Source organism: Entelurus aequoreus, linkage group LG05 (genome assembly GCF_033978785.1).
Source record: "Entelurus aequoreus isolate RoL-2023_Sb linkage group LG05, RoL_Eaeq_v1.1, whole genome shotgun sequence".
Lineage (NCBI taxonomy): Eukaryota > Metazoa > Chordata > Actinopteri > Syngnathiformes > Syngnathidae > Entelurus > Entelurus aequoreus.
This window is the reverse complement of record NC_084735.1, coordinates 7,943,074-7,965,353: the sequence shown is the minus strand read 5'-3', so window position 1 is coordinate 7,965,353 and position 22,280 is coordinate 7,943,074. Positions and strand designations below refer to the sequence as shown.

At 29.0% G+C, this 22,280-nt stretch overlaps 1 protein-coding gene across 1 annotated transcript in view; it reads right to left on the bottom strand.

Annotated features, from left to right (window-relative positions):
* The window catches only part of LOC133650116 (cytochrome c oxidase assembly factor 4 homolog, mitochondrial-like), a 324,940-nt gene that overhangs the window by 216,625 nt on the left and 86,035 nt on the right, over positions 1 to 22,280 (bottom strand). The gene's annotated exons all lie outside the window — the stretch shown is intronic.

Here is a 22,280-nt window from a genome sequence, read left to right as displayed (position 1 = left end):
GAAAAAAAACTTCAACACATTTCAACTTTTTAGTTACCTTTTTTACTGTTTTAAAAAAAAACGTGTTTATATATGAAGAAAAAAAACATTTAAACTATTTACATCACTTAATTTTTTTACTGTTATTTTATATTTTGCTTGTTTGTATATGAAAAAAATACATTTAAAACTATTTTCATCACTTAACTTTTTTACAGTTTTTAAAATATTTTACTTGTTTATATATGAAGAAAAAAAAACTTCAACACATTTAAACTTTCTAGCTACATCACTTAACTTTTTGACTGTTTTTTGAAATATTTGACTTGTTTAAGTTTTTTTTCTTCACATATAAACTTTCCAGTTACATCACTTAACTTTATTTTATTTTTAATGTTTTTAATATTTTACTTGTTTCTATATGAAGAAAAATAATTTAAAACTATTTACATCACTTAATTTTTTTTACTGTTTTTGAAATATTTTACTTGTTTGTATATGAAGAAAAAAACATTTAAAAGTATTTACATCACTTAACTTTTTTACTGTTTTTGAAATATTTTACTTGTTTATATATAAAGAAAAAAACATTTAAAAGTATTTACATCACTTAACTTTTTTACTGTTTGAAATATTTTACTTGTTGATATATGAAGAAAAAAACCTTTAAAACATTTAAACTATCTCGTTACATCTAATTTTTTACTGTTTTAAAAAAATATTTTACTTGTTTATATATGAAGAAAAAAAACTTCAACACATTTAAACTTTCTAGTTACATCATTTACCTTTTTTAATGTTTTTTTTTTAAATATTTTACTTGTTTAAGTTTTTTTTTCTTCATATATAAACATTTTAAACTTTCTAGTTACATCACTTAACTTTACTTTTTTTCCTTGTTTATATATGAAGAAAAAAAACTTCAAGACATTTAAACTTTCTAGTTACATCACTTACCTTTTTTACTGTTTTTAAAAATATTTTACATCTTGAAGTTTTTTTTTCTTCATATATAAACATTTAAACTTTCAAGTTACATCACTTAACTTTTTTTTTTACTGTTTTTTAAAAATATTTTACATGTCTATATAAGAAGAAAAAAACATTTAAACTATTTACATCACTTAACTTTTTTTTACTGTTTTTTTTTAAATATTTTACTTGTTTATATATGAAGAAAAAAACTTCAACACATTTAAACTTTCTAGTTACATCACTTACCTTTTTTACCGTTTTTAAAAAAATATTTTACTTTGTTTATATATGAAGAAAAAAACATTTAAACTATTTACATCACTTAACTTTTTTACTGTTTTTTAAAAATATTTTACTTGTTTATATATGAAGAAAAAAAACTTCAACACATTTAAACTTTTTAGTTACATCACTTACTTTTTTTTACTGTTTTTTTTAAATATTTTACTTGTTTATATATGAAGAAAAAAACATTTAAACTATTTACATCACTTAACTTTTTAACTGTTTTTAAAAATATTTTACTTGTTTATATATGAAGAAGAAAATATTTCCAACACATTTAAACTTCCTAGTTGCATCACTTAACTTCTTTACTGTTTAAAAAAAAAAAATTGACTTGTTTATATATGAAGAAAAAAACATTGAACTATTTACATCATTTAACTTTTTTACTGTTTTTTTTTTAATATTTCGCTTGTTTATATATGAAGAAAAAAAACTTCTAACACATTTAAACTTTCTAGTTACATCACTTACCTTTTTTACTGTTTTTAAAAAAATATTTTACTTGTTTAAGTTTTTTTTTTTCATATATAAACATTTAAACTTTCTAGTTACATCACTTAACTTTACTGTTTTTAAAAAATATATATTTTACTTGTTTATATATGAAGAAAAAAATCACTTATCTTTTTTATTGTTTTTTAAATACTTTAATTGTTTATATATGAAGAAAAAACATTTAAACTACGGTATTTACATCACTTAACTTTTTTACTGTTTTTTAAATATTTTACTTGTTTATATATGAAGAAAAAAACCCAACACATTTAAACTTTCTAGTTACATCACTTTATCTTTTTTACTGTTTTAAAAATATATATATTTTACTTGTTTGTATATGAAGAAAAAAACATTTAAACTATTTACATCACTTAACTTTTTTACTATTTAAAAAAAATATTTTACTTGTTTGTATATAAAGAATAAAACATTTAAACTATTTAGATTTCTTAACTTTTTTTTTACTGTTTTTAAAATATTTTACTTGTTTATATATGAAGAAAAAAACATTTAAACTATTTACATCACTTTAATTTTTTTTTTTACTGTTTTTAAAATATTTTACTTGTTTATATATGAAAAAAAAAACTTCAACACATTTAAACTTTCTAGTTACATCACTTACCTTTTGTACTGTTTTTTAAAAATATTTTACTTGTTTATATATGAAGAAAAAAACATTTAATCTATTTACATCACTTAACTGTTTTACTGTTTTTTAAATATTTTACTTGTTTATATATGATAAAAAACATTTAAACTATTTACATCACTTAACTTTTATACTGTTTTTTAAATATTTTACTTGTTTATATATGAAGAAAAAAACTTCAACACATTCAAACTTTTTAGTTACATCACTTACCTTTTTTTTACTGTTTAAAAAAATATATAATTTACATGTTTATATATATAAAGAAAAAACATTTAAAACTATTTGCATCACTTAACTTTGTTATTGTTTTTTAAATATTTGACTTGTTTATATATGAAGAAAAAAAAACTTCAAAACATTTAAACTTAACTTTTTTTTGTACTGTATATTTATATTTTACTTGTTTATATATGAAGAAAAGAAAACTTTAATACATTTAAACTATCTCGCTACATCTAACTTTTTTACTGTTTAAAAAAAAATATTTTACTTGTTTATATTTGAAGAAAAAAACCCTTTAAAACATTTAAACTTTCCTGTTACAACACTTAACTTTTTTACGTTTTTTAAAAAATATTTTACTTTACTGTTTTTAAAAAATATTTTACTTGTTTATATATGAAGAAAAAAACATTTAAAATTATTTACATCACTTAATTTTTTTATTGTTTATTAAATATTTTACTTGTTTATATATGAAGAAAAAACTTTAAAACATTTAAACTTTCAAGTGACATTACTTAACTTTTTTTTTTACATTTTTTTAATATTTTACTTGTTTATATATGAAGAAAAGACAACTTTAATAGATTTAAGCTATATCGTTACAGCTAACCTTTTTACTGTTTTTTAAAAATATTTTACTTGTTTATATATGAAGAAAAACAAACTTTTAAACAAACTTTCCTGTTACATCACTTACCTTTTTTTTTTTTTACTGTTTTTAAAAAACATTTTACTTGTTTATATATGAAGAAAAAAAATTCTAAACATTTAAACTTTCTAGTGACATTACTTAACTTTTTTTTTTTACTGTTTTTTAAATATTTTACTTGTTTATATATGAAGAAAAATACATTTGAACTATTTTCATCACTTAACTTTTTTACTGTTTTGTAAATATTTTACTTGTTTATATATGAAGAAAAAAATTCTAAACATTTAAACTTTCTAGTGACATTACATAACTTTTAAAAACAATATATTTTAGTTGTTTATATATGAAGAAAAAAAACTTTAAAACATTTAAACTATCTCGTTACATCTAACTTCATTACTGTTTTTAAAAAAAAACATTTTATTTGTTTATATATGAAGAAAAAAAAACTTTAAAACTTTCCTGTACATCACTTAACTTTTTTTTACTGTTTTAAAAAAAACATTTTACTTGTTTATATATAAAGAAAAAAAACTTCAAAACATTTAAACTTTCTAGTTACATCACTTAACTTTGTTACTGGTTTTTTTTATATGAAGAAAAAAATCTAACATTAAAACCTACGCGTTACATTACGCCATTTTACTGTTTTTTGTATTTATATTCAAAGAAAAAATCATTGCTTTTTTACAGTTTTTTTTTTATTTGTTTATATTTATACAAAGAAAACATACTTGCTTTTTTTTTTTTTTTTTTTTTTACATTTTTTGTAGTATTTTCTCTATACAAAGAAAAAAAATCAAACATCTAAACTTTCTGGTTACATCACGCCTTTTTAACGTTTTAACGTGAAAAAAACAAAACATTTAAAGTTTCCTGTTGCATCACTTAACTTTTTTACTGTTATTTTTGTATTTTTTTATATAAAGAAAAAAATCTAACATTAAAACTTGTGCGTTACACAACACCTTTTTACTGTTTTTTTTTAATATAAAGAAAAAAATCTAACATTTAAAAGTTCTTGTTACATAACTCTTTTTTGCTGTTATTTGTATACATTTTTTGTATGTAGAGAAAAAAAATCTAACATGTGAACTGTCTGGTTACATCATGGCTTTTTGACCTTTTTACTGTTTTTTGTATTTTTTTTATAAATATAAAAACTTTCTCGATACGTAACACCTTTTTTACAGTTTTTTTGTACTTGTTTATATTTAAAAAATCCAACATTTAAAATTTCTCGTTACATCAAGCCTTTTCAGCCTTTTTTGGTTGTATTTTTTGTATTTGTACTTATATAAATACAAAAATCAAACATTAAAACTTTCTCGTCACTTAACACATTATTACTGTTTATATTTCTATTTGTTTATATTTATGTAAATAAGAAAATGAACATTAAAACTTTCTTGTTGCAAAACAGCTTTTTACCCTATTTCAATATTTGTATTTATGTAAAGCAAAACATTGTTTATGTAAGAAGGATTATATGTGCTTTGTGAGCGTATCAGCGGTCTTTGGCGACATCTAGTGGACAAGAGTGAGAACTGCAGCAATGTGGCATAAAGATGATGTGTCTATCTATCAGGGCTGCCATTTGATTCATCGGGGTGACGAACTGGGGACTTTTCCTACATGTTAAGACCTCAAAAAGAAAAAAACTATTTCCATAGAGCTTTCAATCTACAGTATCTGTCGGTTGAGCCCTTGGTGAAGGAATCCTGTAATGAGGCTTTGTGTCCACTAGATGGCAATGTTGTAAGGCAAGAGAACTGTCAGTCAGGTGTTAATGTTGGATGATGGTTTTGTCCAACCTGTGCTCACATCTTGTGTTTGAAGTGGGACTTGAGGAAAAAGTTAGTTTTTCTATGCTAAAGCACTGTAAAAAATAACATTTTACGGTTAAAAGAAAAGGGGGCAGCAGCCTAAGCAGGGAAGCCCAGACTTCCCTCTCCCCAGCCACTTCGTCCAGCTCCTCCCGGGGGATCCCGAGGCGTTCCCAGGCCAGCCGAAGACATAGTCTTCCCAACGTGTCCTGGGTCTTCCCCGTGGCCTCCTACCGGTCGGACGTGCCCTAAACACCTCCCTCGGGAGGCGTTCGGGTGGCATCCTGACCAGATGCCCGAACCACCTCATCTGGCTCCTCTCCATGTGGAGGAGCAGCGGCTTTACTTTGAGCTCCTCCCGGATGACAGAGCTTCTCACCCTATCTCTAAGGGAGAGACCCGCCACCCGGCGGAGGAAACTCATTTCGGCCGCTTGTACACGTGTGTGGAGGTCTACCTCCCTCCGGGTTCCATGGACCACCAAGAATTGACATGACGGCGAGCAGTTTCGTGACTTTGTTTTATTCTTTCAATAAACCTTCGTCCTTCGTTGGGTCGCTTTTCAGCACCTCCTCCCACTGCTCGCTCTTCGGTTGCTTTTCAGCCTCCCGCGTCATCGCCTCCGTCTCGCCCTCGGTCGCTTTTGCTCTGCATGCACTGCTGTTGGCTCTCCAACTCCTTCTGCCCCGTCCTTCTCTGCTGCTGCCCTTTCACACCCTGACAGGTGATTATAGAATTGCGCCGAGGTGGGCGATCCACGCACCTGCCGTCCATCTCGGAGCCGGTCCCGGTGCGCCCCGCCTCTCTGCTTCCTCGCCCCCATCTCGGAGTCGGTCCCGGTGCGCCTCCTCACACCGTGATCTTGTCCTTTCGGTCATAAACCCAAAGCTCATGACCATAGGTGAGGATGGGAACGTAGATCGACCGGTAAATTGAGAGCTTTGCCTTCCGGCTCAGCTCCTTCTTCACCACAACGGATCGATACAGCTTCCGCATTACTGAAGACGCCGCACCGATCCAACGATCCACTCTTCCCTCACTCGTGAACAAGACTCCGAGGTACTTGAACTCCTCCACATGGGGCAGGGTCTCTTCCCCAACCCGGAGATGGCACTCCGCCCTTTTCCGGGCGAGAACCATGGACTCGGACTCGGAGGTGCTGATTCTCATCCCAGTCGCTTCACACTCGGCTGCGAACCGACCCAGGGAGATCTGAAGATCCTGGCCAGTTGAAGCCATCAGGACCACATCATCTGCAAAAAGCAGAGACCTAATCCTGCAGCCACCAAACCGGATCCCCTCAACACCCTGACTGCGCCTAGTTATAGTCATGCACTGTAAAAACGACAGTAGATTTTAAGGTTAAAGAAAACTAGCAACTAATTTGCCGGAGTTCTACCATAAATATAACAATGGTGTTGTTTCTGGACCAGCTCTATACTCTCGTCATGGTCCTGGTTTGCCTAACCGGTCTACATGTGTTCTGTGGACTTCAAGAAGGCACTGGACCGTGTCCCTCGGATGTCCTGATGGGCGTTCTATAGGAATGCGGGGTATCGGACCGTCTGATTGCGGCGGGCCGCTCCCTGTCTGATCGGTGGCAGAGGTCAGAACTTGGTCCGCATTGTAAGTCGGATCTGTTACCAGTGAGGGTTGGACTTTGCCATGGGCTGTCTTTTGTCAGCGGTTTTGTTCAAAACTTTTATGGACAGGATTTCTAGAGGCGCAGTCAGGACATTGAGGGGATCCGCTTTGGTGGCTGATCTTCAAATCTCACTGGATCGGTTCGCAGCCGAGTGTGAAGATTCAGCACCTCTGAGTCCCGAGTCTGTGGTTTTAGCCCGGACAAGGGTGGAATGACACTCTGCTCAAAGTGGAGGAGTTCATGTGTTCATGAGTTCTTGTTCACGAATGGGATCGACAGACGGATCAGTGCGTCGTCGGCAGAGATGCGGACTCTGGACAGGTCTGGAGAAGAGGGAGCTGAGCCTGAGGCAAAGATCTCAATTTACCGGTGGATCTTCCTATCCTCACCTATGGTCATGAGTTTTGGGTTTCGACCAAAAGGACAAGATCTCGGGTACAAGCGACCGAAATGAGTTTCTTTGGTACGGTGGTGGGACTCTCCCTCAGAGATAGGGTGAGACGTTGTGTCAATCAGGACGAGCTCTAAGTAAAGCCGCTGCTCCTCCACCTGGAGAGGAGCCAGATAAGGTGGTTCGGGCATCTGGTCAGGATGCCACCCGAACGCCTCCCTGTGGAGGTGTTTTGGGCACGTCTGACGACTAGGAGGTCACGAGGAAGACCCAGGACACGCTGGGAAGACTATGTCTCCCAGCTGGCTCGGGAACGCCTCTGGATCTCCCGGGAGGAGCTGGGTGGAGAAGCTGTGGAGAAGGAGGTCTGGGCTTCCCTGCTTAGGCTGCTGCCCCCGCGACCCCACCTCGGATAGGTGGAAGAAGATGGAAAATACAAAACAAAACAACAAAGCAAGGCAAATCAAATCGTAACGAATTGAAACAAATCGAAACGAAAACAAAACAAACCAAAACAACACGCAACCAAAACAAAACAAAGCAAAGCAAAACAAAACAAAACAAAACAAAAACAAAATGAAACAAAAACAAATAAGACAAAATAAAATAAAATTAAACAAGACAAGACAAAACAAAACACAACAAAATAACAAAACAAAACAAGACAACAAAACAAAAAAACAAGAAAACAAAAAACAAAACAAAACAAAACAAAACAAAACAAAAACAAATACGATAAAATAAAATACATTAAAACAAAAAAAACCCAAAATGAAACAAAAACAAATAAGACAAAATAAAATAAAATAAAACAAGACAAGACAAAACAAAACAACAAAACACAACAAAATAACATAAAACAAAACAAAACAAAAGACAACAAAACGAGAAAACAAAAACAAAAAAACAAAAAAACAAAAAAACAAAACAAAACAAAACAAAAACAAATACGATAAAATAAAATAAATTAAAACAAAACAAAAACCAAAAAAACTAAAACAAAACAAAAATAAAACAAAACAAAAACAAAATTAAACAAAAACAAATAAGGCAAAGTAAAATAAAATACAACAAGACAAAACAAACAAAAACAAAAAACACAACAAAATAACATAAAATAAAACAAAACAAAAGACAAAAAAAAGACAAAAGCCCCCAAAAAACAAACAAAACAAAAAACAAAAACAAACAAACACTAAATAAAAGAAAAACAAATAACACAAAATAAGACAAAATAAAATAAAATAAAACAAAACAAAACAAAACTAAATACCATAAAACTAAACTAAACTAAACTAAATTAAGTTAAATTTAATTAAATAAATAAAAATAAATAAATAAATAAATAAATAAATAAATAAATAAAATAAAATAAAATAAAATAAAATAAAATAAAATAAAATAAAATAAAATAAAATAAAAATAAAAAATACAATAAAATACAAAAACACAAAGTATGTCAAATTAAAGCAAAGCAAAATAAAAGGAAAAAGAAAACAAAAACACAGAAACTAAACTAGACTAAACTAAACTAAACTAAACTAAACTTTATTGTTTCATGTTAGGTCAGCTGGAAACAGACTAGGCTCCGCCCCTTTCCCCTAAACTTGGTCATTTTATAAACGGTAACAAATAGTCATGACTTTGTGGAAGTATATTTGTGGTTTAATAGTCTTCTGTTGTCAACTCTGACACATTTTGTGCGTTTTTCCAACACTTTCTGGATGACTTGCATTGTCACGACACAAAACAAGCTGCAGTCTGTGACGTGCACGCTCAACAAGTCTAACAGGTAGGGGACACACACACACACACACACACACACACACACACACACACACACACACACACACACACACACACACACACACACACACACACACACACACACACACACACACACACACACACACTGTACATAATGTCGCCTGCAGCCATCAACAGGAGAAGATCCACCAAAGTTGTTCTTATGTCATCACTAAACATTTTCTTTGCCTGGCCCTAAAAGTTCTCAAAGTGGCTTACAGTTCCAATAGCAACATTTTGGTACCAGTATCCATGCTTTTCAAAATAAAGGGGACCACGAGAAAATGTCATTCTTGGCTTTATTTGAACATCAACTCTCATGATACATTAAACATAGGTTTATTATTGCAATTAAACAACAATTCTGGCCTTAAATAAAATAGTGCACATACTAGACGATTTGTCTTTTAGTAAGCAAACTGGTTGCAAATTATTTTGTCCAAATTATGAGGGACAAGCGGTAGAAAATGGACTATTAATCTACTTGTTCATTTACTGTTAATATCTGCTTATTTTCTGTTTTAACATGTTCTATCTACACTTCTGTTCAAATGTAATAATCACTTATTCTTCTCTTCTTTGATACTTTACATGAGTTTTGGATGATACCACACATTTAGGTATGGATCCGATACCAAGTAGTTACAGGATCCTGATTTGCTAACTTTATAAACAATAAAAAAATGACAAAAGATTTCATGACAATAAAAAATATCCATGTAATCATTGTAGTATCGACTAGATAGAGCTCTTGTACCTGGTATCGTTACAGTGGATGTATGTGTAGATCCACCCATTTGTTTACATTGAGGAGCGCTAGCTTGCTGTTAGCGGTGAGCTATTGTATCCTCCTACTGTGTGTAGAGAAGAGAAAAGAAAAGAAAAGAAAAGAAAAGAAAAGAAAAGAAAAGAAAAGAAAAGAAAAGAAAAGAAAAGAAAATAAATGAAAAGAAAACTAAGCAAAATAAAATGAAACAAGAAAAAAAAAAGAAAAGAAAAGAAAACAAAAGACAAGACAAGAAAATAAAAGAAAGGAAAATAAAAGAAAAGATGAGAAAGGAAAATAAAAGAGAAGAAAATGAAAGAAAAGAAAAGAAAAAAAGGGAAAAAAATAAAAGAAGACAAAGCAAAAGAAAAGGAAACAAGAAAAGAAAAGAAAAGAAAACAAAGCAAAAGAAGAGTAAAAAGAAAAGTAAATAAAAGAAAATAAAAGAAAACAAAAGAAAATTTAAAAAAACAAAATAAAAGGAAGAAAGAAAAGAAAAGAAAAGAAAAGAAAAGAAAAGAAAAGAGAATAAAATAAAATAAGTTAAAATAGAAGTAAATAAAAGAAAAGAAAAGAAATCACAATAAAAGGAAAAAATAAAATAAAATAAATGGAAAGAAAACAAAAGAAAACAAAGCAAAATAAGAGGAAAAAAGAAAAGTAAACAAAAGCAAATAAAAGAAAACAAAAGAAAACAAAATAAAAACAGGAAAGAAAACGAAATAAAATAAAATGAAATGAAATAAAATAAAATAAAATAAAATAAAATAAAATAAAATAAAATAAAATAAAATAAAATAAAATAAAATAAAATAAAATAAAATAAATCAAAAGAAAAGGAAACAATAAAAGAAAGGAAAAGAAAAGTAAGGAAAAGAAAAGTAGAGAAAATAAAATAAAATAAAATAAAACAAAGCAAAATAAAAGGAAACTAAACTTGATTGAAACTTGTATTAGTAGATTGCACAGTACAGTACATATTCCGTACAATTGACCACTACATAGTAACACCCCAATAAGTTGTTTAACTTGTTTAAGTCGGAGTCCACGTTAATCAATTCATGGTAAATTCATGGTAACTAAACTAAACTCAATTGTTTCAGTTAGGTCAGCTGGAAACAGGCCAGGCTCCGCCCCTTTTCACCTAAACCTGCTCATTGTGAAAACAGTCATGAGATTATTTGTCAGTGCACTCACATCTATTAATGGAGATAATTTGTCAGTGCACTCACATCTATTAATGGAGATTATTTGTCAGTGCACTCAGAATCTATTAATGGAGATTATTTGTCAGTGCACTCAGCATCTATTAATGGAGATTATTTGTCAGTGCACTCATCATATATTAATGGAGATTATTTGTCAGTGCACTCAGCATCTATTAATGGAGACTATTTGTCAGTGCACTCATCATATATTAATTAAGATTATTTGTCAGTGCACTCAGCATCTATTAATGGAGATTATTTGTCAGTGCACTCAGCATCTATTAATGGAGATTATTTGTCAGTGCACTCACAGATATTAATGGAGATTATTTGTCAGTGCACTCACAGATATTAATGGAGATTATTTGTCAGTGCACTCACATCTATTAATGGAGATTATTTGTCAGTGCACACACATCTATTAGTGGAGATTATTTGTCAGTGCACTCATCATCTATTAATGGAGATTATTTGTCAGTGCACTCAGCATCTATTAATGGAGATTATTTGTCAGTGCACTCAGCATCTATTAATGGAGATTATTTGTCAGTGCACTCAGCATCTATTAATGGAGATTATTTGTCAGTGCACTCACATCTATTAGTGGAGATTATTTGTCAGTGCACTCATCATATATTAATGGAGATTATTTGTCAGTGCACTCATCATATATTAATGGAGATTATTTGTCAGTGCACTCAGCATCTATTAATGGAGATAATTTGTCAGTGCACTCAGCATCTATTAATGGAGATTATTTGTCAGTGCACTCAGCATCTATTAATGGAGATTATTTGTCAGTGCACTCACAGATATTAATGGAGAATATTTGTCAGTGCACTCAAATCTATTAATGGAGATGATTTGTCAGTGCACTCAGCATCTATTAATGGAGATTATTTGTCAGTGCACTCAGCATCTATTAATGGAGATTATTTGTCAGTGCACTCAGCATCTATTAATGGAGATTATTTGTCAGTGCACTCAGCATCTATTAATGGAGATTATTTGTCAGTGCACTCAGCATCTATTAATACCATACCATACCATACCAACTTTATTTATAAAGCCCTTTAAAAACAACCACACACTCACATCTATTAGTGGAGATTATTTGTCAGTGCACTCATCATATATTAATGGAGATTATTTGTCAGTGCACTCATCATATATTAATGGAGATTATTTGTCAGTGCACTCAGCATCTATTAATGGAGATAATTTGTCAGTGCACTCAGCATCTATTAATGGAGATTATTTGTCAGTGCACTCAGCATCTATTAATGGAGATTATTTGTCAGTGCACTCACAGATATTAATGGAGAATATTTGTCAGTGCACTCAAATCTATTAATGGAGATGATTTGTCAGTGCACTCAGCATCTATTAATGGAGATTATTTGTCAGTGCACTCAGCATCTATTAATGGAGATTATTTGTCAGTGCACTCAGAATCTATTAATGGAGATTATTTGTCAGTGCACTCAGCATCTATTAATGGAGATTATTTGTCAGTGCACTCATCATATATTAATGGAGATTATTTGTCAGTGCACTCAGCATCTATTAATGGAGATTATTTGTCAGTGCACTCATCATATATTAATTAAGATTATTTGTCAGTGCACTCAGCATCTATTAATGGAGATTATTTGTCAGTGCACTCAGCATCTATTAATGGAGATTATTTGTCAGTGCACTCACAGATATTAATGGAGATTATTTGTCAGTGCACTCACAGATATTAATGGAGATTATTTGTCAGTGCACTCACATCTATTAATGGAGATTATTTGTCAGTGCACACACATCTATTAGTGGAGATTATTTGTCAGTGCACTCATCATCTATTAATGGAGATTATTTGTCAGTGCACTCAGCATCTATTAATGGAGATTATTTGTCAGTGCACTCAGCATCTATTAATGGAGATTATTTGTCAGTGCACTCAGCATCTATTAATGGAGATTATTTGTCAGTGCACTCACATCTATTAGTGGAGATTATTTGTCAGTGCACTCATCATATATTAATGGAGATTATTTGTCAGTGCACTCATCATATATTAATGGAGATTATTTGTCAGTGCACTCAGCATCTATTAATGGAGATAATTTGTCAGTGCACTCAGCATCTATTAATGGAGATTATTTGTCAGTGCACTCAGCATCTATTAATGGAGATTATTTGTCAGTGCACTCACAGATATTAATGGAGAATATTTGTCAGTGCACTCAAATCTATTAATGGAGATGATTTGTCAGTGCACTCAGCATCTATTAATGGAGATTATTTGTCAGTGCACTCAGCATCTATTAATGGAGATTATTTGTCAGTGCACTCAGCATCTATTAATGGAGATTATTTGTCAGTGCACTCAGCATCTATTAATGGAGATTATTTGTCAGTGCACTCAGCATCTATTAATACCATACCATACCATACCAACTTTATTTATAAAGCCCTTTAAAAACAACCACACACTCACATCTATTAGTGGAGATTATTTGTCAGTGCACTCATCATATATTAATGGAGATTATTTGTCAGTGCACTCATCATATATTAATGGAGATTATTTGTCAGTGCACTCAGCATCTATTAATGGAGATAATTTGTCAGTGCACTCAGCATCTATTAATGGAGATTATTTGTCAGTGCACTCAGCATCTATTAATGGAGATTATTTGTCAGTGCACTCACAGATATTAATGGAGAATATTTGTCAGTGCACTCAAATCTATTAATGGAGATGATTTGTCAGTGCACTCAGCATCTATTAATGGAGATTATTTGTCAGTGCACTCAGCATCTATTAATGGAGATTATTTGTCAGTGCACTCAGAATCTATTAATGGAGATTATTTGTCAGTGCACTCAGCATCTATTAATGGAGATTATTTGTCAGTGCACTCATCATATATTAATGGAGATTATTTGTCAGTGCACTCAGCATCTATTAATGGAGATTATTTGTCAGTGCACTCATCATATATTAATTAAGATTATTTGTCAGTGCACTCAGCATCTATTAATGGAGATTATTTGTCAGTGCACTCAGCATCTATTAATGGAGATTATTTGTCAGTGCACTCATCATATATTAATGGAGATTATTTGTCAGTGCACTCAGCATCTATTAATGGAGATTATTTGTCAGTGCACTCAGCATCTATTAATGGAGATTATTTGTCAGTGCACTCAGCATCTATTAATGGAGATTATTTGTCAGTGCACTCATCATATATTAATGGAGATTATTTGTCAGTGCACTCAGCATCTATTAATGGAGATTATTTGTCAGTGCACTCAGCATCTATTAATGGAGATTATTTGTCAGTGCACTCAGCATCTATTAATGGAGATTATTTGTCAGTGCACTCACATCTATTAATGGAGATTATTTGTCAGTGCACTCAGCATCTATTAATGGAGATTATTTGTCAGTGCACTCAGCATCTATTAATGGAGATTATTTGTCAGTGCACTCACATATATTAATGGATATTATTTGTCAGTGCACTCAGCATCTATTAATGGAGATTATTTGTCAGTGTGTTCATCATATATTAATGGAGATTATTTGTCAGTGCACTCACAGATATTAATTAAGATTATTTGTCAGTGCACTCAGCATCTATTAATGGAGATTATTTGTCAGTGCACTCAGCATCTATTAATGGAGATTATTTGTCAGTGCACTCATCATATATTAATGGAGATTATTTGTCAGTGCACTCAGCATCTATTAATGGAGATTATTTGTCAGTGCACTCAGCATCTATTAATTGAGATTATTTGTCAGTGCACTCAGCATCTATTAATGGAGATTATTTGTCAGTGCACTCATCATATATTAATGGAGATTATTTGTCAGTGCACTCAGCATCTATTAATGGAGATTATTTGTCAGTGCACTCAGCATCTATTAATGGAGATTATTTGTCAGTGCACTCAGCATCTATTAATGGAGATTATTTGTCAGTGCACTCACATCTATTAATGGAGATTATTTGTCAGTGCACTCAGCATCTATTAATGGAGATTATTTGTCAGTGCACTCAGCATCTATTAATGGAGATTATTTGTCAGTGCACTCACATATATTAATGGATATTATTTGTCAGTGCACTCAGCATCTATTAATGGAGATTATTTGTCAGTGTGTTCATCATATATTAATGGAGATTATTTGTCAGTGCACTCACATATATTAATGGATATTATTTGTCAGTGCACTCAGCATCTATTAATGGAGATTATTTGTCAGTGCACTCAGCATCTATTAATGGATATTATTTGTCAGTGCACTCACATCTATTAATGGAGATTATTTGTCACTGCACTCACATCTATTAATGGAGATTATTTGTCAGTGCACTCAGCATCTATTAATGGAGATTATTTGTCAGTGCACTCACAGATATTAATGGAGATTATTTGTCAGTGCACTCAGCGTCTATTAATGGAGATTATTTGATGAGAAAATAGTGTCTGCTGCGCCACGTCTCTCATGTTCCGTCACGCCGCCAGCAGCTGTGAGCGTGACAATAACAAACCTGTTGTCGCCGGATTAGTAACGACAACTGCCGACTCGTCAAAAGGTCAAAATTGGGGTTGAAAGAGTTAAGTGACGTGACCTTTGAACTCTCCATCATTTATTGTCCACAGCTCTACTTTTTGAGAGGAATAAATAAATGTTTCATTTGGGGAAAAACCCACTAATGTACTTCAACTTCCCCTCACAGAGTCATTCATGCAAGACTCGGCCACGCCCCTCCCATAGTCACGTGATTTGCCATAAACAGGAAGTGTCCCACCCACTTTTTCTTCCTCCTTACACTTCACTCCTCCAACCCCGCACTCCTCGCACCGTGTTCGCTGCAGCCATCTTCTATACGCGGTCAAGCTGGCAGACGGATGCCAGGATGTGGCGCAGGCTGGACTTCAAAATAAAGCAATATGGGATTTTTTTATTTGTATTTATTAATTAATGTATTTTTTAAATTAAAAATCTGAATTCCAAAGGAAAAAAAAGACAATTATAAATGTTACAAAAGCACATATTCATAATAAGAGATTTTATTTATTTTCTTAATTTTTTTTTAACTAAATAATCAGAATTCCAAAGGAAAAAAAGACTATTAGAAGTGTAACACAAGCACATATTCACAATATGGGATTTTTTAAAAAAATATTTAATTTTTTTTTACTAAATAATCTGAATTCCAAAAGAAAAAAAGACAATTATAAATGTAACACAAGCACATATTCACAATATGGGATTTTATTTATTTATTTATTTTTTTTACTAAATAATCAGAATTCCAAAGGAAAAAAAATATATATAAATGTAACACAAGCACATATTCACAATATGGGATTTTTTTTATTTTTACAAAATAATCTGAATTACAAAGGAAAAAAAGACCATTATAAATGTAACACAAGGACATATTCACGATATGGGATTTTTTAAATGTATTTATTTATTTTTGTAATTTATTTTTTACTTAATAATCTGAATTCTAAAGGAAAAAAAGACAATTATAAATGTAACACAAGCACATATTCACAATATGGGATTTTTAAAATGTATTTATTTTTTATTTTTTACTAAATAATCAGAATTCCAAAGGAAAAAAAGACAATTATAAATGTAACACAAGCACATATTCACAATATGGGATTTTTTAAAAAATGATTTAATTTTTTTTTTACTAAATAATCTGAATTCCAAAAGAAAAAAAGACAATTATAAATGTAACACAAGCACATATTCACAATATGGGATTTTATTTATTTATTTTTACTAAATAATCTGAATTCCGAAGGAAAAAAAGGCAATTATAAATGTAACACAAGCACATATTCACAATATGGGATTTTTTAAATTTGTACTAAATAATCTGAATTACAAAGGAAAAAAAGACCATTATAAATGTAACACAAGCACATATTCACGATATGGGATTTTTTAAATGTATTTATTTATTTTTGTAATTTATTTTTTACTTAATAATCTGAATTCTAAAGGAAAAAAAGACAATTATAAATGTAACACAAGCACATATTCACAATATGGGATTTTTAAAATGTATTTATTTTTTATTTTTTACTAAATAATCAGAATTCCAAAGGAAAAAAAGACAATTATAAATGTAACACAAGCACATATTCACAATATGGGATATAAAAAAAAAAGATTTAATTTTTTTTTACTAAATAATCTGAATTCCAAAAGAAAAAAAGACAATTATAAATGTAACACAAGCACATATTCACAATATGGGATTGTATTTATTTATTTTTACTAAATAATCTGAATTCCAAAGGAAAAAAAGGCAATTATAAATGTAACACAAGCACATGTTCACAATATGGGATTTTTTTTAAATGTATGTATTTCTTTATTTTTACTAAATAATCTGAATTCCAAAGGAAAAAAGACAATTATAAATGTAACACAAGCACGTATTCACAATATGGGATTTTTGAAATGTATTAATTTTTTTACTAAATAATCTGAATTCCAAAGGAAAAAAAGACAATTATAAATGTAACACCAGCACATTTTCATAATATGGGATTTTTTAATGTTTTTTATTTATTTTTACTAAATAATCAGAATTCCAAAGGAAATAAAGACAATTATGAATGTAACACAAGCACATATTCACAATATAGGATTTATTTTATTTTATTTAAATTTTTTTTACTAAATAATCTGAATTCCAAAGGAAAAAAAGACAACTATAAATGCAACACAAGCACATATTCAAAATTTGGGATTTTTATTTTTTACTAAATAATCAGAATTCCAAAGGAAAAAAAGACAATTATAAATGTAACACAAGCACATATTCACAATATGGGATTTAAAAAAAAAAGATTTAATTTTTTTTTACTAAATAATCTGAATTCCAAAAGAAAAAAAGACAATTATAAATGTAACACAAGCACATATTCACAATATGGGATTGTATTTATTTATTTTTACTAAATAATCTGAATTCCAAAGGAAAAAAAGGCAATTATAAATGTAACACAAGCACATGTTCACAATATGGGATTTTTTTTAAATGTATGTATTTCTTTATTTTTACTAAATAATCTGAATTCCAAAGGAAAAAAGACAATTATAAATGTAACACAAGCACGTATTCACAATATGGGATTTTTTAAATGTATTTATTTTTTTACTAAATAATCTGAATTCCAAAGGAAAAAAAGACAATTATAAATGTAACACCAGCACATTTTCATAATATGGGATTTTTTAATGTTTTTTATTTATTTTTACTAAATAATCAGAATTCCAAAGGAAATAAAGACAATTATGAATGTAACACCAGCACATATTCATAATATGGGATTTTAAATTTTTTTAAATTTATTTTTACTAAATAATCAGAATTCCAAAGGAAATAAAGACAATTATGAATGTAACACAAGCACATATTCACAATATGGGATTTTTTTATTTTTTTTATTTATTTTTACTAAATAATCTGAATTCCAAAGGAAAAAAGGCAATTATAAGTGTAACACAAGCACATATTCACAATATGGGATTTTTTTTATGTATGTATTTATTTATTTTTACTAAATAATCTGAATTACAAAGGAAAAAAAGACAATTATATATGTAACACAAGCACATATTCACAATATGGGATTTTATTTATTTATTTATTTTTACTAAATAATCAGAATTCCAAAGGAAAAAAAGACAATTATAAATGTAACACAAGCACATATTCACAATATAGGATTTATTTTATTTTATTTAAATTTTTTTTACTAAATAATCTGAATTCCAAAGGAAAAAAAGACAACTATAAATGCAACACAAGCACATATTCAAAATTTGGGATTTTTATTTTTTACTAAATAATCAGAATTCCAAAGGAAAAAAAGACAATTATAAATGTAACACAAGCACATATTCACAATATGGGATTTTTTTCATTTTTATTTTTATTTTTTTTTACTAAATAATCTGAATTCCAAAGGAAAAAAAGACAATTATAAATGTAACACAAGCACATATTCACAATATGGGATATAAAAAAAAAAGATTTAATTTTTTTTTACTAAATAATCTGAATTCCAAAAGAAAAAAAGACAATTATAAATGTAACACAAGCACATATTCACAATATGGGATTGTATTTATTTATTTTTACTAAATAATCTGAATTCCAAAGGAAAAAAAGGCAATTATAAATGTAACACAAGCACATGTTCACAATATGGGATTTTTTTAAAATGTATGTATTTCTTTATTTTTACTAAATAATCTGAATTCCAAAGGAAAAAAGACAATTATAAATGTAACACAAGCACGTATTCACAATATGGGATTTTTGAAATGTATTAATTTTTTTACTAAATAATCTGAATTCCAAAGGAAAAAAAGACAATTATAAATGTAACACCAGCACATTTTCATAATATGGGATTTTTTAATGTTTTTTATTTATTTTTACTAAATAATCAGAATTCCAAAGGAAATAAAGACAATTATGAATGTAACACAAGCACATATTCACAATATGGGATTTTTTTTAATGTATGTATTTATTTATTTTTACTAAATAATCTGAATTACAAAGGAAAAAAAGACAATTATATATGTAACACAAGCACATATTCACAATATGGGATTTTATTTATTTATTTATTTTTACTAAATAATCTGAATTCCAAAGGAAAAAAAGACAATTATAAATGTAACACAAGCACATATTCACAATATAGGATTTATTTTATTTTATTTAAATTTTTTTTACTAAATAATCTGAATTCCAAAGGAAAAAAAGACAACTATAAATGCAACACAAGCACATATTCAAAATTTGGGATTTTTATTTTTTACTAAATAATCAGAATTCCAAAGGAAAAAAAGACAATTATAAATGTAACACAAGCACATATTCACAATATGGGATTTAAAAAAAAAAGATTTAATTTTTTTTTTACTAAATAATCTGAATTCCAAAAGAAAAAAAGACAATTATAAATGTAACACAAGCACATATTCACAATATGGGATTGTATTTATTTATTTTTACTAAATAATCTGAATTCCAAAGGAAAAAAAGGCAATTATAAATGTAACACAAGCACATGTTCACAATATGGGATTTTTTTTAAATGTATGTATTTCTTTATTTTTACTAAATAATCTGAATTCCAAAGGAAAAAAGACAATTATAAATGTAACACAAGCACGTATTCACAATATGGGATTTTTGAAATGTATTTATTTTTTTACTAAATAATCTGAATTCCAAAGGAAAAAAAGACAATTATAAATGTAACACCAGCACATTTTCATAATATGGGATTTTTTTAATGTTTTTTATTTATTTTTACTAAATAATCAGAATTCCAAAGGAAATAAAGACAATTATGAATGTAACACCAGCACATATTCATAATATGGGATTTTAAATTTTTTTAAATTTATTTTTACTAAATAATCAGAATTCCAAAGGAAATAAAGACAATTATGAATGTAACACAAGCACATATTCACAATATGGGATTTTTTTATTTTTTTTATTTATTTTTACTAAATAATCTGAATTCCAAAGGAAAAAAGGCAATTATAAGTGTAACACAAGCACATATTCACAATATGGGATTTTTTTTATGTATGTATTTATTTATTTTTACTAAATAATCTGAATTACAAAGGAAAAAAAGACAATTATATATGTAACACAAGCACATATTCACAATATGGGATTTTATTTATTTATTTATTTTTACTAAATAATCAGAATTCCAAAGGAAAAAAAGACAATTATAAATGTAACACAAGCACATATTCACAATATAGGATTTATTTTATTTTATTTAAAAAATTTTTACTAAATAATCTGAATTCCAAAGGAAAAAAAGACAACTATAAATGCAACACAAGCACATATTCAAAATTTGGGATTTTTATTTTTTACTAAATAATCAGAATTCCAAAGGAAAAAAAGACAATTATAAATGTAACACAAGCACATATTCACAATATGGGATTTTTTTCATTTTTATTTTTATTTTTTTTTACTAAATAATCTGAATTCCAAAGGAAAAAAAGACAATTATAAATGTAACACAAGCACATATTGGATTTTATTTATATATATTTTTTAACTAAATAATCAGAATTCCAAAGGAAAAAAAGACAATTATAAATGTAACACAAGCACATATTTACTATATGGGATTATTTTTTTAAACTAAAAAGTTTCTCGTGCGCACGAGATACATGTCTAAAAAAAAAAAAAAAAAAAAAAAAAATTAGACATTTTTATTTTTTTATTTTTATAACTTTAGAAAAAGTTTCTCGCAAGACTAGGTTTTCTCGTGCGCACGAGATACATGTCGAAAAAAAAAAATTATAAAAAAAAATTATACATTTTTTTATTTTTATAACTTTAGAAAAAGTTTCTCGTGCGCACGAGATACATGTCTAAAAAAATAAAAAATAAAAATAAAAATTATACAAATTTTTTTTTTGGTCATTTCCCAACCATTATTCTACAACACAAATACAACGTTGAAACAACATGTTTTTTGACGACGTTTAATCAATGTCGGGTTCTGCCGTTGATTTTACCATTGAATTTTGGCCATTTTACAACCAATATTCTACAACACAAATCCAACGTTGAAACAACATGCTTTTTGACGACGTTTATCAATGTTGCGCTCTGACGTTGATTTGACCATTGAATTTTGGTCATTTTTACAACTAATATTCTACAACACAAATACAACGTTGAAACAACATGCTTTTTGACAACATTTAATCAATGTCAATGTCAATGTAAAAAAAAAAGAAAAATTTTTTTTTTTATTGTTTTTATTTTTTTAGACATGTATCTCGTGCGCATGAGAAACTATCTTGTGCACATGAGATACATGTCTAAAAAAAAAAAAAAGATTTTTTTTTTCTTATAACTTTATAAAAAGTTTCTCGTGCGCACGAGATACATGTCTAAAAAATAAAAAATACAATTTTTTAAAAAAACTTTATAAAAAGTTTCTTGTGTGCACGAGATACATGTTTAAAAAATAATTAAATTTTTTTTAATTTTTATTACTTTATAAAAAGTTTCTCGTGCGCACGAGATGCATGTTTAAAAAAAAATAAATAAAAAAAAATTAGACATTTTTTTATTTTTATAACTTTATAAAAAGTTTCTCGCACGAGAAAGTTTTCTCGTGCCCACGACATAGTTTCTCGTGCACACGAGATACATGTCTAAAAAAAAAATAAAAAAATAAAAAAAAAATAAAAATTTTTATTTTTATAACTTTAGAAAAAGTTTCTCATGCGCATGAGATACATGCCAAAA